The sequence below is a fragment of the Cervus elaphus genome, chromosome 9, assembly GCF_910594005.1.
Source record: "Cervus elaphus chromosome 9, mCerEla1.1, whole genome shotgun sequence".
Taxonomy (NCBI): Eukaryota; Metazoa; Chordata; class Mammalia; order Artiodactyla; family Cervidae; genus Cervus; species Cervus elaphus.
Genome location: NC_057823.1, coordinates 105,617,921 through 105,634,502, shown reverse-complemented (window position 1 = coordinate 105,634,502; position 16,582 = coordinate 105,617,921). Strand labels below are relative to the sequence as shown.

Here is a 16,582-nt window from a genome sequence, read left to right as displayed (position 1 = left end):
AACTTGAGCATCAGATAAAGAGTTGCAACTGGGTCCTTGCCCCTATGAATCACAACCTCCCCAGATATGGACACACTTCCTGTCCCAGGGCGGAACATTTGTTACAACTGGTAAAGCTACATCCACACGTCGTTATCACCTGAAGTCCATAACTTACACTAGGAGTCACTCTTGGAGTTGTGTGTTTTATGGGTTTGGACAAATGTACAAGGACAAGCGTTCATTATGGTGTCATACAGAGAAGTTTCACTGCCCTAAAAATGGCTCGACGCTTGCCCTATTCATTCCTGCTTCCTTCCTAACCTCTATAACCACTGACCTTTTGGTCTCTTTACTTCCGGGAAAGTTTGGCCTTTCCCAGAATGTCAGTCATATAATTGGTATCATACAGTATGTAACCTTTGCAGATTGGTTTCCTTTGCACAGTAATAGACTTTTACGTTTCCTCCATGTCTTTTTACGGTGTGATAGCCCATTTCATTTTAGTGCAGAATGATAGTTGATCATCTGGGTGTACCACCATTTATCCATTCACCTCCTGAAGGGCATCATGGATGCTTCTAGGTTTTGATAATTTTAAATAAAGCTGCTACAAATGTCCATGTGCAGGTTTTTGTGTGAATATAAGGTCTCAGTTCATTTGGGTAAACACTAAGGAGACCAACTGCCTTCCCTTGCAAAGGAGATATTATGGTAAAATATATTTAGTTTTGTAAGAAACCATCAAATTGTCTTCCAAAGTGCCCGAACCATTTTGCATTCCCACCAGCAATGGATAAGAGTTCCTATTGCTTCACACCCTTGATATTGTCAGTGTTCCAGGTTTTAGCCATTCTGATAGGTAGGTAGTACTATCTCTTTCTTTTAATTTGAATTGTTCCTGATCTTCATCAAAAAGCTTCAGTTTCTCACCATTAAGTAGGATGTTAGCTGTAGGATTTTTTTTGTAGATATTCTTTACCAAGTTGAGGAAGGTCCCCCTCCATTCCTAATTTGCCAAAAGTTTTGTCATTTGTATGTGTTGGATTTTGTCAAATGCTTTTCTGCATCTATTAATATGATCATGTGACTTTCTTTCTTTAGCCTGTGGATTTGATGGATTACCTCAATTGATTTTCAAATGTTGACCAACCTTGCATCCTGGTATAAATCCCACTTCATCATGGTGTATAATCTTTTTAATACATTGTTGGATTTGATTTGCTAATGTTTCATTGAGGATTTTTGCATCTATATGCATGAAAGATATTGATCTATAGCTTTCTTATAATGTCTTTGGCTGATTTTATCAGGCTAATGCTGGTCTCTTAGAAGAGTTAGGAAGTATCTTTTTCTGCTTTTATCTTCTGGAAGAAACTGTAGACAAGTAGTCTTTCTTGCTACTGCTACTGCTAAGTCACTTCAGTCGTGTCCGACTCTGTGCGACCCCATCCCTGGGATTCTCCAGGCAAGAACACTGGAGTGGGTTGCCATTTCCTTCTCCAATACATAAAAGTGAAAAGTGAAAGTGAAGTCGCTCAGTCATGTCTGACTCTTCGTGACCCCATGGACTGCAGCCTACCAGGCTCCTCCGTCCATGGGATTATCCAGGCAAGAGTATTGGAGTGGGGTGCCATTGCCTTCTCTGACATTCTTCCTTAATATCTGGTATAAGTGAAAGTCACTCAGTTGTGTCTGACTCTTCACGACCGCATGGACTGTAGCCTGCCAAGCTCCTCTGTCCATAGGATTCTCCAGGCCAGAATACTAGAATGGGTAGCCATTCCCTTCTCCAGGGGATCTTCCAGACCCAGGAATTGAACCCATGTCTCCCACATTGCAGGGGATTCTTTACTGTCTGAGTCACCGGGGAAGCCCAGGAATACTGGAGTGGGCAGCCTAATCTATTCTGCAGTGGATCTTCCTGACCCAGTAATCAAATCAGGGTCTCTTGCATTGCAGGTGGATTCTTTACCTGCTGAGCTACCAGGGAAGCCCAACTATCTGGTATAATTCACCAGTTCTGATGATTTCTATTTTGGAAGGTTAATTATTGATTCGATTTCTTTAATAGATATAGACCTATTCAGATTGTCTATTTATCCTTGTGCAGGCTCTGGCAGATTGTGTATTTCAAACAAGGGGATCATTTCATCGAGGCTGTCAAGTCTGTAGGGTAGAGTTGTTCATAGGATTTCTTTATTATCATTTTAATGTTCATGTTATCTATAGTGGTGTCTCCACTTTCATTTCTAACATCATCTGATATCAATCGTGTCTTCTCTCTCTCTCCCTCTTTTTTTTTTTTTCAGTTAGCATGAATAGTAGAGGCTTACTAATTTTTGCTTATCTCTTTTGAAGAACTAGCTTTTGGTTTTATTGGTTTTATCTATTGATCTTCTGTTTTCAATTTCATTAACAATTGCTCTAATTTTTATTATTTGCTTTCTTCTGATTACTCTGGATTATTTTGCTCTTTGTTTTCTAGTCCCCTAAGATTGAAGCTTAGATTATAGTTTATAAATCTTTCTAGTTTCCTAATACTTGCATTCAATGCTATAGATTTCATTTTTAGCACTGCTTTTGCTGCATCCCACAAATACTGATGGGTTGTATTTTTGTTTCATTCAAAATATATTTTAACTTATCTTGAAGCTTCTTCTTTGAACTCGATATTCTTTAGTTGTATGTTGTTTAATCTCCAAATACTTTGGGATTTTCCAGTTACCTTTTGGTTAATGATTTCTAGTTTGATTCCACTGTGGTTGAGAGAAGACAATATGTGATTCTATTCTTTTAAATGTGTTAAAGTGTGTTCTTTGGCTTCCCTAGTGGCTCAGACTGTAAAGAATCTGCCGGCAATGTGGGAGACCTGGGTTCAATCCCTGGGTTGGGAAGATCCCCTGGTGGAGGGCGTGACAACCCACTCCAGTATCCTTGCCTGGAGAATCCCCATGGACAGGGGAGCCTGGTGCACTACAAACCATGGGGTCACAAAGAGTCAGACACGACCTAGTGACTAAGCATAGCACACGAAGTGTGTTTTATGGCCCAGAATGTGTTGTGTTTTGGTGGATGTTTCATGTGAGCTTGAGAAGAGTGTGCCAACATTAGTTGTTGAATGCATTAATCTACAGTTGCCAATGGTGCTGTTGAGTCCAGTGTTGTCCTTACTGATTTTCTGCCTGTTGGATCGATTTCTGACAAAAGTGTGTTACAGTCTCCAACTGTAATAGCGGATTCATCTGTTTCTCCTTGTGGATCCTTCAGTTTTGCCTCAGGTATTTTAAAGCTTTGTTACTAGATACATATACATTAGAATTGCTCTGTCTTTGAAGTATTATTTTGCAGTGTCCCTTTTTATCCCCAATAACTTTTCTTGGTTGATATGGGTTCTATCTGAAATTTGAAACATACTCCCACTTTCTTTTGCTCTTTCTCCAGTCCTTTAGTTTTGATCTGTATGAGCCTTTATACTGAAAGTGGATTTTCTGAGAAATGCTTTTGATCCATTTTGACAATCTCTTTTAGTCGGTATATTTAGACTGTGGATGTTCAATTATTGATAAGGTAGATCCTATCTACTGTTTTTGTTACTGTTTCTTTTTGTTGCCTTTGTTCTTTGTTCCTATTTTTGTTTTCCAGGCTTTTCTTGCCTTTTATGGTTCTACTTGAGCGCTGTAATTCCATTTTCTCTCCATTCTTAGCATATGAGCTATACATTTTAAAGTGTTATCCAGTGGTTACCCTGGAATTCACAATATATATTTACAATTAATCCAAATATACTTTCAAATAACACTACACTACTCCATGCATGGTGTGCATGCCTTATAATAAAAAATATTCCTAATATTTCCTTGCCCATTGTCCCCTGTCCCTTGTTTCATTGCTGTCATTCTTTTCATATTTACATAAGCATACAGAGTCATATATGTACATAAATATAATTATGGATCACATATGGTTATATATAATTATCTATTATTATGTATATCTAAATACATTATTGCTATTATTTTTTGAATAAACTATTATATATTAGATAAATTAAGAGTGAGAAAATTTTTTATTTTATTTTCACTTTTTCTTTCTTTCTTTATATAGATCCAAATTTCTGACCTATATAATTTTTGTTCCTTTTGGAGAAAAATTATAAAACTTTCAAAGAGCCTCTTTTAACATTTCGTATAAGGCAGGTCTACTGGCAAAATTTTTCTTTCACTTTTGTTTGTCAGAGAAAGTCTTTATTTCTTCTTCAGTTTGAAAGATAATTTAGCAAGGTATGGAATTCTGTGGTGGTGGATTTTTTTTCTCTCAACCTTAAATATTTTATTTAAATATTCTTCTTGCCTTCATGGTTTTTGAGAAGTAGGATGTAGTTATTATTTTTGCTCCTCTATCAACTAGGCATATTCCCCGTGCTGGCTTCTTTCAAGATTTTGTCTTCATCTTTAGTTTTCTGAAGCTTCAACATGACATGCATTGATGTGGGGTGTTTAGTATTTATCCTTCTTAGTATTCTCTGAATTTCTTGGATCTGTGGTTTCGTGTCTTAGTCATATCTTCTTTCCCTTTTTCTTTTTCTTCTCCCTCTGATAATCTCATGCATATGCTGTACATTTTTTAGTTTTCCTAGAATCCTTGGATATTTTATTCTAATTCTTTCGGGTTTTTTTCTCTCTTTGATTTTCAGTGTTAGAAGTTTCTATTGTCATATCATCAAGCTCAGAGATTCTTTCCTCAGCCACATCTAGCCTGCTAATGAGCTGATCAAAAGCATTCTTAATTTCTGTTGCAGTATTTTTAATCTCTAGCATTTAAAAACTTCTTTCTTAGAATTTCTCTTTGATTACATTATCTATCTGTTCTTGCATGTTGTCTACACTTTCCATTAAATCCCTTAGCATATTAATCATAATTGTAAAAAAAAATTCCTGTCTGAATTCTAACTTTCTCACCATATCTGACTCTGGTTCTAACGCTTATTCAGTTTCTTCCAATTGGTTTTTATTTTTGTCTTTTAGTATGCCTTGTCATTTTTTGTTGAATGGTGTCCAAGATGTATTGGGAAGCGGAACTGCAGTAATTAAGCCTTTAATAATGTAGTGGCAAGGCAAGGGTGGAGGAAAGCATTTCATAGCTTTATGATTAGATCTTAGCCTTTGGTGAGCCTGTGTTCCTGGACTGTGTACTTCACCAATGCACCTCTCTCTCCCTCCCTCCCTCCCTCTCTTCCTTTCTTTGATGAATCTGAATGGGTACAGGAGGCTGCAGTTAGGCATGCCACTTCCCCCAGGGAGGCTATGCTCTCAGAACAACGTGGCAGGTTAGGCTCGGGTAAAATAGTTTCTAATTGGGCAAGGCCATATTAAGAAAAACTTAATGTTCTGCTATATTTCAAAATGGTTTCCTTTCCTCTCCCCTTGACAGAAGCACAAGGAGAGATTTTTCTCTAATAGTCAATATGAGGACCTGGTAGGTACAACCAATGAAAATATTGTACCTTCTATGACTGGGCCCACTTGAAGTCATTAACTCTCAGACTTGTCCACACTGAGCCTCCAGCAATTCTTCAATTAGGTTTTCTTACCCTGGTGCTGGTTCTTCTCATGTTCCACCTTCAACAAGTTGTGAGTCTCTGAACTTGCCTGTCTCTATTTTGGAGTGCAAGAGTTTACCTATGACCTCATTTCTCTGACAGATCTAGGAAGAGTTGTTAATTTTTCAGTTTTGTTCACCTTTATACTTGATGTTAGGATCCAACGGCATCTTCTAAACTCCTTGCATTAATGAGAAACACAAAGTCCCTGAACCTACTTTTACAGGTAAATCTAGAATTGTCTCTAGATGATGTTAAAGAAAGTCATGTTCATCTTTATCAAAGGTCAGTAAGAAAACTCCTTGTCAGTCTTTGTAGGTCTAATACGAAATATGTACTTTCAAAGCTGCCAAATTTTTTCAGCCTGTTGAATGTGACAGTTGACAGCCCAAAAGCCTAATTATTTCTTTCATTTGCAAATATATATTTGCTTTTAAGGACAATACTACAACAAGAAAATTTTTAAAATTTATCTTTTTTTCTTCCTATGTGATGCTCAATTGAATACATTTCATTAACATGCAAATCATATAGCATTTCAGTGCATTTTTGCTACAATGTCATAATTTATGTAAAAATCTTGATCATAGTTTAACATACACAGAAACAAAGTGCACAGATCATAATTGCACAAGCTGAATGAATTTTCACAGAGTAAATATATCAATTTTGTGTATTTGTATGCTCAGTTGCTTGGTCATGTCTGTCTTTTTGTGACCCCATGGACTGTAGCCTGCAAGACTCCTAGCCATGGAATTTTTCAGGCAAGAATCCTAGAGCAGGTTGCCGTTTCCTGCGCCAGGAGATCTTTCTGACCCAGGGATCGAACTTGCATCTCTTACATCTCCTGCATTGGCATGCGGATCCTTTACCACTGTGCCACCCGGGAAGCTCAAATATATCAATTTAACTAGCCCCCAAGTCAAGAAACAAAACACTCCCAGAAACCTAGAAGTCCTCCTATGTCGCTTCCCGTCATTAACCTCTCCACCCTGCAATGGGTCATCTTTCAGTTCAGTTCAGTTCATTCGCTCAGTCGTGTCCGACTCTTTGTGACCTCATGAACCACAGCACGCCAGGCCTCCCTGTCCATCACCAGCTCCTGGAGTTTACCCAAACTCATGTTCATTGAGTTGGTGATGCCATCCAACCATCTCATCCTCTGTCGTCCCCTTCTCCTCCCACCTTCAGTCTTTTCCAGCATCAGGGTCTTTTCCAAGGAGTCAGTTCTTCACATCAGGTGGCCAAAGTATTGGCATTTCAGCTTCAGCATCAGTCCTTCCAATGAACACCCAGGACTGATCTCCTTTAGGATGGACTGGTTGGATCTCCTTGCAGTCCAAGGGACTCTCAGGAGTCTTTTCCAACACCATCGTTCAAAAGCATCAATTCTTTGGCGCTCAGCTTTCTTTATAGGTCATCACCTTCGGCTATTTCCATTTCTATGGATATGAGGAATAACTGCTCACCAAGTCCTGTCAAATATTCCTCCTAATGAGTTCAAAAATGTGCCTTCTTATCTTCATCCCCACAGCCATTATGGAGTCACATAAAAATTATTGCAACACCTCTTTAACTAGTCATCAACCCTCCAGACTTGCATAATGAAGCTTGTGAAATCTTGAAAAATACTATAAATTTGATTACTTGCCTCACCCCCTTGCCTTAAACCCTTCAGTCATGCCCCCTTGCCATAAGGATACATTCCAAAGCTCCTCCATATAAGGCATTTCCTAATCTGGTCCCATCTGTCTTCACTTCTCCCCCCTTCCCCTTTCTATTCCTCTTCCCTCTATTCTAGGAAGTGGAAGGATGTCTTCCTAAGGGATATTTAAGACTTTGGGGGATGGGGTAGTATGTATTTTGAAAGCTTGTACCTTTCTGATACATATTTCTTCATTTCTCTCTACCCCTCTGTGTAGAAATCACCAATCTAAGTCATAAGTTTCTTGGGGGCAGAAATTGTCATTCATCAGGACATCATGCTTATCACATTAAATGGCATAATCAGCAAAATAATGAATGAATAAACATAAATTAATGAATAGATGACTGCTGACTGATTGGATGAATGTATCTGCTCTAGTTGTGAAAGACAAATTACTGAGTTTCTTAGAAATGCATCTGAAGTAAGAGCAATTAGGCGCTGAATGAGAACCTGAGGTATTTGCCAATAAGTAGAATGAATTATGGAGAAGGCAATGGCAACCTACTCCAGTATTCTCGCCTGGGAAATCCCATGGATGGAGGAGCCTGGTAGGCTGCAGTCCATGGGGTCACGAAGAGTCAGACATGACTGAGCGACTTCACTTTCACTTTTCACTTTCATGCATTGGAGAAGGAAATGGCAACCCACTCCAGTGTTCTTGCCTGGAGAATCCCAGGGACGGGGGAGCCTGGTGGGCTGCCGTCTATGGGGTCGCACAGAGTCAGACATGACTGAAGTGACTTAGCAGCAGCAGCAGCAGCAGAATGAATTACTGTTAGTGCGTGGATTTTTGTGATAGATAGTTTTGCTGCTAAGAGTTCTAATTCGCTTCCTCTCTGACAATTGCCTATATAAGGTTAAACATGTGGGTAAGCAGAAAACATGGTTTTGAAAACACTTTTTATTTTTAAACAATTCACTGATAGTTGCAAACTCCATGCACAGAGTTCCGTGAACCCTTCACCCAGTTTCTTCCAAAGGTGACATCTGACATAGCCGTGGCACAATAGCAAAACCAAGACATTGGCATGAGTATGTTAGTTCAGCAACTTTAGGTTTTGTTCAGTTTCACCAGGTTTTACACGTACTTATTGGTCTGTGAGTGTGTATTGTTCTTGCAGTTTTGTCCCGTGTATGGATTTCTGTAACTTCTACCACAATCAAGATATGGAGCTGTTCTAGCACAAAGAAACTCCCTTATGCTATTCTTTATTAGCCACACCCACCTCCACCCATCCCTTGACAACCCCTAATCTCTTCTCCAAGCCTACGGTTTGTCATTTCAAGGATGCTGCATAAATAGAATCATAAAGTATATAACTTTTGAGACTGACTTTTTTCACTCAGTCTAACACCCTTGAGATCCTTCTGAACAATTGCATGCAACACTGTTTTTTAAATCAGAAAATGTGGAAGAGATAGAATGAAACTTCTTTTATCTGAAACACATTGACTTGGATCTTTTAAAAGACATTGTGTTTATTGCTCCTAGCTAGTGATTAAAATTGCACCTTAAAATTCAGGTGAGACTAGTTTTTGTATTGTTGGAGAAATATTAACAAAAGTCTCAAGTATCATTTGGAAAGAAATATAAACTCAGATTGTGTCATTTTGAAATTACACTCTGCGACTTGATACAAACTTTGCAATGTAAAAATTCACAAGGTAAACCCAATTTGCCATTGCTATAGACTACCAAGGGCCAATAAGTATTTTATTGACTGTTACGTTTGGTGGGAATATAAATCTGGTGAGACTGATTTGGGAGCTTATTTAATTTGAAGACAGTTTTCTTGATTTCCCTATTCCTGAGAATTTTTCGTGTCTGCCACAACCTCTTATTATCGTCACCTCTCTATGAAATGCTATTATAGTTCCCACATTCAGATTCATTTTCAATTTTATTCATATTTTTGAGCTACTGACAACTATCAGTCTTGTGACAGGTAGCATTTATGATAATACACTAACAAATTGTTTGAAAGAAAAGTGAGTGATTTGTGTCTTGGGTTTAGGAGGTTAAATTTGATTTTATTGTAATAAGATACTTTGAGACAGACAGTTTGGCTGCTGTGGGCCTGGAGTTATTAGGCCATATTGAGCAAAAGTTTTTATCTACCTCTAGCCAAAAGACTTATTCATTCTGCAAAAGAAAGATTTCTATCATCATCCAAAGAATTGACTTCCAGTAGATTTTGAGAGAGCCTTTATCCTGCTAATCCTCCACTAATGTAATACAAATAATATGGAAAACTCCCGAAAATACATCTTATCCATGACAACCACTTTCTTCTGACCTTCTTTTCCTTCTGGACTTATGGCTGCTGTCTTCGGCTATGTCCACACTTAAGGCAGCATGAACTGTTGAACCCTCTGACCCTTGTTCTTCTACTTACAGCCCCATGACACATGTTCCTTTATACAGATGTGCATAATTTGCCAAACAAAACAACAGCAAGAGAGAAAAAAAGCATTTGAAAATTACTGGTCTTAGCCTTGACTTATTAAAGCTCTTAGGGCTTCCCAGGTGGCTATGGGGTAAAGAATCCACCTGCTAAGCAGGAGGCACAGGTTTGATCCCTGGGTCAGGAAGATCCCCTGGAGAAGGAAATGGCAACCCATTCCAGTGTTCTTGCCTGGGAAATCCCAAGAACTGAGGAGCCTGGCAGGCTACAGTCTTCGGGGTCACAAAAAGCTGGACATGACTTTGTGACTAACCAACAGCTACAGCATTAAGGCTCTTATACTTTAATAAGAAAAAAGAAGAAAAACCCAATCAAAACTTGGCGGGGGTGGGGGAGGTGAAGGAAATTAGAATGCCAGCAATCATATGAAGAAATGTTCAGCAATATTAGAAACATAGACATTCAGATTTAAAAAGCAATGTTACCCTTTTTTCCTATTTGAATGTTGAGGATTTTATAAAAATGACAATTTCCGGATTTGGCTCGAGCTCAGTGAACCAGGCCGTTTTTGCTGTGTCTGGTGTAAATGTAAATTTAGGTAACATTTCTCAGGGCATTTTGGCAAGAAGAATTCGGTTCCTTTAAAATGTACAAATATTTGATATCATTATTATGATTTGTATCACTTGTAATGTTTTAAAACTGAAACAATACAATAATGGTAAATAAACCATGGGCCATCATATTGTGAAATATTATCAAGTAAAAGTGATTATATATTCAGGAAAATGTCCACATTATTATTTTTAAATAAAAATAGTATTTACTTAGAAGCATTCAGAATGTCAGCAAAACAGCTGCAACTTTTTTTCTTTTTCGCAATTACAGAATGGTATTCAATTAACAGAAGGAAAATTATTCGTATAAGCTTCATCAGAGAGAACTGAAGATGAAGAAACCAGCATCCCCGCATGTAGCTGATTCGCACTGCACAGCGCCGAGAACCTGCTCTACAGTTCCAGGAACACTGCGCCAGGCAAGGTTACCGGCCATGGAAAATACCACCAGGACGGGGCTATCTCAAGACACATGTGGTGGTGTGTTAACGATACCAAAAAAGACACTGTACAGTGTAAAAACAAGTCTTAACACAGCCTTACATTTCAGTTTTTTTCTTTAAAAGGAGTGAATTGATTATGGGGGTTAAATGCTTTATAGACAATGAAAAAAAAAAAACAATTGAGCGAGAACCGACTTATTCACCAGCTTCTTTCTCTTCGTCTTCTTCCTCCCCCTGGTCCTCCTCTTCCTCCTCTTCCTTGCGTTTTTCAGCCCTGAGGACTCTTCCCCCACCCGCCTCCTTTTTTTTTTTTTTTCTGTATTAGGTTTCCCTTTAGCCGGGTTCGCAGCAATATCTTTTCCTTCAGCTTTGCAGCCTTCTTCTCATAAGGCTGCTTGTCATCTGTCAGTATCAGCATCAGTTCAGTCGCTCAGTTCAGTCGCGACCCCATGGACTGCAGCAGCACGCCAGGCCTCCTTGTCCATCACCAACTCCCAGAGTTTACTCAAACTTGTCCATCGGGTCGGTGACGCCATCCAACCAGCTCATCCTCTGTCGTCCCCTTCTCCTCCCACCACCAATCTTTCCCAGCATCAGGGTCTTTTCCAATGAGTCGGTTCTTCGCATCAGGTGGCCAAGGTATTGGAGCTTCAGCTTCAGCATCAGTCCTTCCATCTACAGCAGTGTTATTCCACTTTTCTCGCAGTTTCTTTGCAACATCACCAATGGCTTAGGCCAGGATGTTCTCCTTTGCTTTTTGGATGACACTCAGAACGAAAGAGGCTGAAGGAGGCCTCTTGGGTGCACCGGGATCCTTGAACTTCTTTTCTGTCCCCCCTTTAGCAGGGGTACACGTTTCCGTTTCTCTTTTGTGACCGGCCAGGTCTGCCTCTGCCACGGCTTTTAATTTCCCTTCTCTTTGGCAGACATTGCCTTCCACGTCTCTGAGCTCTTCTCAGAAGGCTCCGGGCGGCTGACTGAAGCATCTGGGTGCTCCTTCCTGTGCTTCTCCCGGCAAGTCTGCACAAAGAATGCCTATGATGGCGTTTTTGCCTCCGGGCTTCTTGGCGCGTGTTTATTTTCCCTCTGCGAGGTACAGAGCTGCCAGGTGCCCGCGGGCCCTCGCTCGCCCCCCGCTGGAGCTATGGGCTCGGCGTGCTGGGGTGGCGCCAAAATGTATTATTTCGCTGACAAATAGTCCAGTCTTGTTTGCATGATAAAGCTTGATTTTATCCCCCTTGATTTTGGCGCCAAAAATGTACTATATATTTCGTTTACAAATAGTCCAGTCTTGTTTGTATGATAAAGCTTGATTTTATCTTGTTTGTATGATAAAGCTTTATCTTTATATATAAAGATATATCAATATTGATATATCAATATATTTATTGATATATATATATATATATATATATATGTATAGTAAGAGAGAAGAAAGACAAGGATTTTAAACTAAGTCTCAATCAATAATGATTGTCTCTATGAGGAAGGGTTCTTGCTGATTTTTCTGTGTCTTCACTGTATTATCCAAATTTTCTAGAACGGACATTATTTAAAGGAAGAGAAAAGCAGAAGTGATTTTGAAATGCTAACATACACTACTCTAACATGGATAAATACACAGGGTTGACTGATAACTGGGATACAGCAAAAGGTCAGTATTCAACTATTCCCACCTCTCTTATTATTTTGTTGCTGTTGGGACCATGTTTGTTATTTTCCCCCTCTCATATAGACCTATTGTTTTGAAATGTTTCCTCTTCCGAATAGACTGAAGTAAAGATTAATGAATGTGCTTCCTCAGTTGTCTTCGAAACGTTGTATTTGCCAATCACAGCTGAGGAAATAGTTGTGACCACGCCGAGTTAATATAATTTCACAAAAAATCAAAAACACTCTGTTGAAGTCACCGGGCAGCTTGTTGCAGGAAAATGTTTCCAGGCTGTCCCAAGGTCAGACTGAAATCATGAAGGGCGGGCACCAGCACGTCCTGAGATGAGCATTTTTGCCTGCAGTGACTAAATTGTTTAAAAACCTGGTAACTTCTATCTCCCAACATTTTTTTCTGCTTTCTAGATAATTTCTTCCACTTTATTTTCTATGGAATTTTTACATTTTACCTCCCCCCCCACCCCCGCCAAAGAAACCTATTTCTTTTTTTCTGTTTTTTGTTTTAATGGTTTTAACTCCTGCTTTCTATTTCATGAATGTGAGTAAATCCCTTTGACTTTCTGGAAAAAATGATAGCTTGTTTTTTTTTTTGAAAGTCTCTCAGTCGTGTCCAACTCTTTGTGACCCCATGGACTATACAGTCCATGGAATTCTCCAGGCCAGAATACTGGAGTGGAGATTCCCTTCTCCAGGGGATCTTCCCAACCCAGAGATCGAATCCAGGTCTCCCACATTATAGGCAGACTCTTGACCAGCTGAGCCACAAGGGAAGCCCAAGGTTCTATTTTAAAGGTTTCTTCACATATGTCATGATCCTAGATGACCTTGTTTTTAGCCTTTTAAAACTGTTCCTTGAGAATAGTGTATATTCAGTAACATGCAGTGATAGTAAATATACATGATGAATTTCGACACATGTATGAACTCAAGTAACCAATAGATGGTCAAGATAACATCAAAAGCATTGCAGATAAGACCCCCAGAGAGGTGATCACTATTCTGACTTTAATACCGTGGATGTATGTGTGGCCTGTACTTAAGCTTCATATAAATTGAATTACGTAGTATATATGTTTTTACACCTGCCTTTCACTAAAATATCACCTGGCAGATTTATCCATGTTTTTGCATACAGTGGTAGTTCATTCTTTTTTAAAACTTAAAAAAATAAATGTTTGCTATTCCACCATGTAAATTTACTACACTTTCTTTATCCATTTTCCCACTGATGGATATCTTGATTATTTCCAATTTGAAGCTATTATATATAAAGTTACTGTTAATATCTTTTACATATGTTTTGGTATACATATAAACTCATTTCTCTTGAGCATACATCTAGGGCTAGAATTGCTGACTTGTACAATAGTTATGTATTTAGACTTAGTAGATACTGCCAAGCAGTTCTCCCAAGTGGTTACATCAATTTATACTCACATCAACTAGCAATATATGAGTTTAAATTGCTCATAAGTCTCACCCAAATTCAATATAGTCACTCTTCTTAATTTTAGCCATTCTGGAAGTTTACCAGTGATATCCCATTGTCATTTTAAATTATATATCCCTGATGTCTGGTGATGTTGAGTTTGTTTTTTTTTTCCTATGTTTATTGGACATTTGGGCTTCGCTGGTGGCTCAGACAGCAAAGAATCTGCCTGAAGTGCAGGAGACCCAGGTTCGATCCCTGGATTGGGAACATCCCCTGGGGAAGGGAATGGCAACCCACTCCAGTATTCTTGCCTGAGAATCTCGGGGACAGCAGAGCCTGGTGGGCTACAGTCCGTGGGGTCACAAAGAGTCAGACATGATTGGACATGTGGATATACTCTTTTGCGTTGCTTGTTTTCAAGTATTTCAGTTAATTTTTACGAGTTGGGTTGTCTTGTCTCTTGTTTATTTGAAGGAATGCTTTGCATATTCTCATAAGTATTTTGTCATATATCTGTAGTACAGATTTACTTTGCACTTTCTGTTTGTATCTCTGTCTTTCAGTGTCTTAATGTTGTGTTTTGTGAACCAAGTTTGTTAATTTTAATGAAATCCAGTATATCAATTTGCCCTTCTATGACAGAGCGTTTTGTGCCCTTTACGAAAGCTCTGCTACTTTAAGGTCCTGAGGATATTTTCCTGTGATTTCTTCTAAAAGCTTAATCGTCTTATATTTGGGTCTATGATCCATATTTAATTAATTTTGTGTATGGGGTGAGGTAGAAGTCAAGGTTCTTTTTTAAAATACAGATATTCAGGTGAAATTTTCAATAGTCTCCATTGGTCTTCTGCGCACACACTGGTGGTCAGTGAAAAATGAGACAGAAAAAGCAAGGGAAAGGCAACCTATTGGTAAGAGATAAAGCAGTCAATAGAAACAGACATCAAGGAAGGGGCAGTAAAATCTGATTTTAAGCACTTTGCTTACATGGGTAACGTAAACAGGCATCACCGTGTGGGGATTTGTCGGCTCTCTGGCTTTCTTTATGGGAACCCATAAGGTCAGGTATTGTGAATATTTTTTCAAGGAAGCTCATTTTCTGCCACAAAGCCTCCTCCAATCTTCTGATCCACTTGGATGTTTAGCATCCCCTTCCTTTGATGTGACAGAGGGGAGCTGGTGGCCAAAGGATCTTCTCGATGGTCTTCCACCGTCACTCAGGCCTCCTGCTCACTCCTTCTCCCACTGAGCTTCTGAGGGATGTCTGTGTGGGGCAGTTTGCCTTGCTCGTCACTGGCATTCCCCTCTCACAGCTGCGGGAGTGAGATCCCCCGGGTTGACACATCAGTTTCTGTCACTTAACAGCTCTCTAACCAACCTATCACATCAGAAGCATCACCTATTACATGGAGATAGTAATACTACTTAACTTCATAGCGTTGTTATGAGAGTTTGCTGAATTAAACTATGTGGAACTTTTATGATGATACTTAACACATAATAAATGCTCAAAAATCATTAGCTATTGTTAGCTTCCTCCATTCAAATCATTCAGTTACCGCTGTATTTGCTCTCATCTTCAAAAAAAATCTGCAAAGCCAAGGAATGTCTCCTTGGCTACTCTCTTCTCTTACATTCTCTGTTCGTTTAAATTTCTTTCTTGTAATTTTCACAAGACTTATGGAAGTATTTGGTGTAAAAACACGTTCTATCCACATAGTTAGAACTCACCCAACTGACATTCAAAAGTTTAGTTTGCTGCACAGACTCTCTCTACAATTTTTCTAGACCATGACTATATAATCACTGATGTAGCTGATTCTAGCTCAAAGATTCCTAGCTCTAAGACTCTTTTCAGCTCAAAATTTCATGAACTGATGACATCAAAAATCGTGCCCACAGAAATGGTAGATTCCATCTCTTTAAAGACAGCTCAAGTTATTTTTTTCTCATTTTCCCGGGGTACTCATTTTCCTACCTGATTGGATATTGGCTGGTTGATTGACAGATGTGAAAAATACTTTAGGTCAGCTCTTTGGAAAGGACATGGAAAGCTATATAAAATCCTTGATCAAATTTAAATACCCTTAAGCAACCTCCATTAACCTTGAACACCCCAAGCTGTTCCCCTAGGCCCTGCAACTTACTCAAAGCTCAAACCAAATTTAGTGTTAGAATGAGCTGATCCACAAGGAAAGTACAAGTCCCCTATTGTTTGAATGGATGAAAAAAATTTTTGAATAAAATATTTCTACAAATTTACTTATGGCATTAGCACCATATTGCATATCTGTATTCTTTACACTGAATAAGCTATAGCAAGCACTATATTAGAAGATCATATTATTTTACTCATGTACAATAAATATAATATTCACAAAGTGAAGTAGCACTTAGGTTATAGTTTGTTGCCCCTCTGCCAGTTGAAAAACAGTAGGTTATTGAGTTTTTACATTGTTTTATCAGTGAATGACATAAAACTTAAGGATCTTTATTAATTGTTTCCCATAAATACATTGTGGCTGTGTCATATTTTCTAACTGTATATGTGAGTACATGTGTGATGTGTGTGTGTGTACTTGTGTGTTTGTGTGAAAGGGAGAGAGAGTCAGCCTATCCAAAAGGACCCAGGCTCAGCTGGGTTTAATCATTTAAATGTAGGTTGTACCCATTTAAAATTAAATTCAAATTGTTTTAAGGTGGATTGGGGGAAGTACAAAACAGA

At 38.8% G+C, this 16,582-nt stretch overlaps 1 pseudogene; it reads right to left on the bottom strand.

Moving 5' to 3' along the window:
- Positions 1 to 10,590: 10,590 nt before the first annotated feature.
- On the bottom strand, positions 10,591 to 14,865 carry LOC122700836 (annotated as a pseudogene).
- Between the last annotated feature and the right edge of the window lie 1,717 nt (positions 14,866 to 16,582).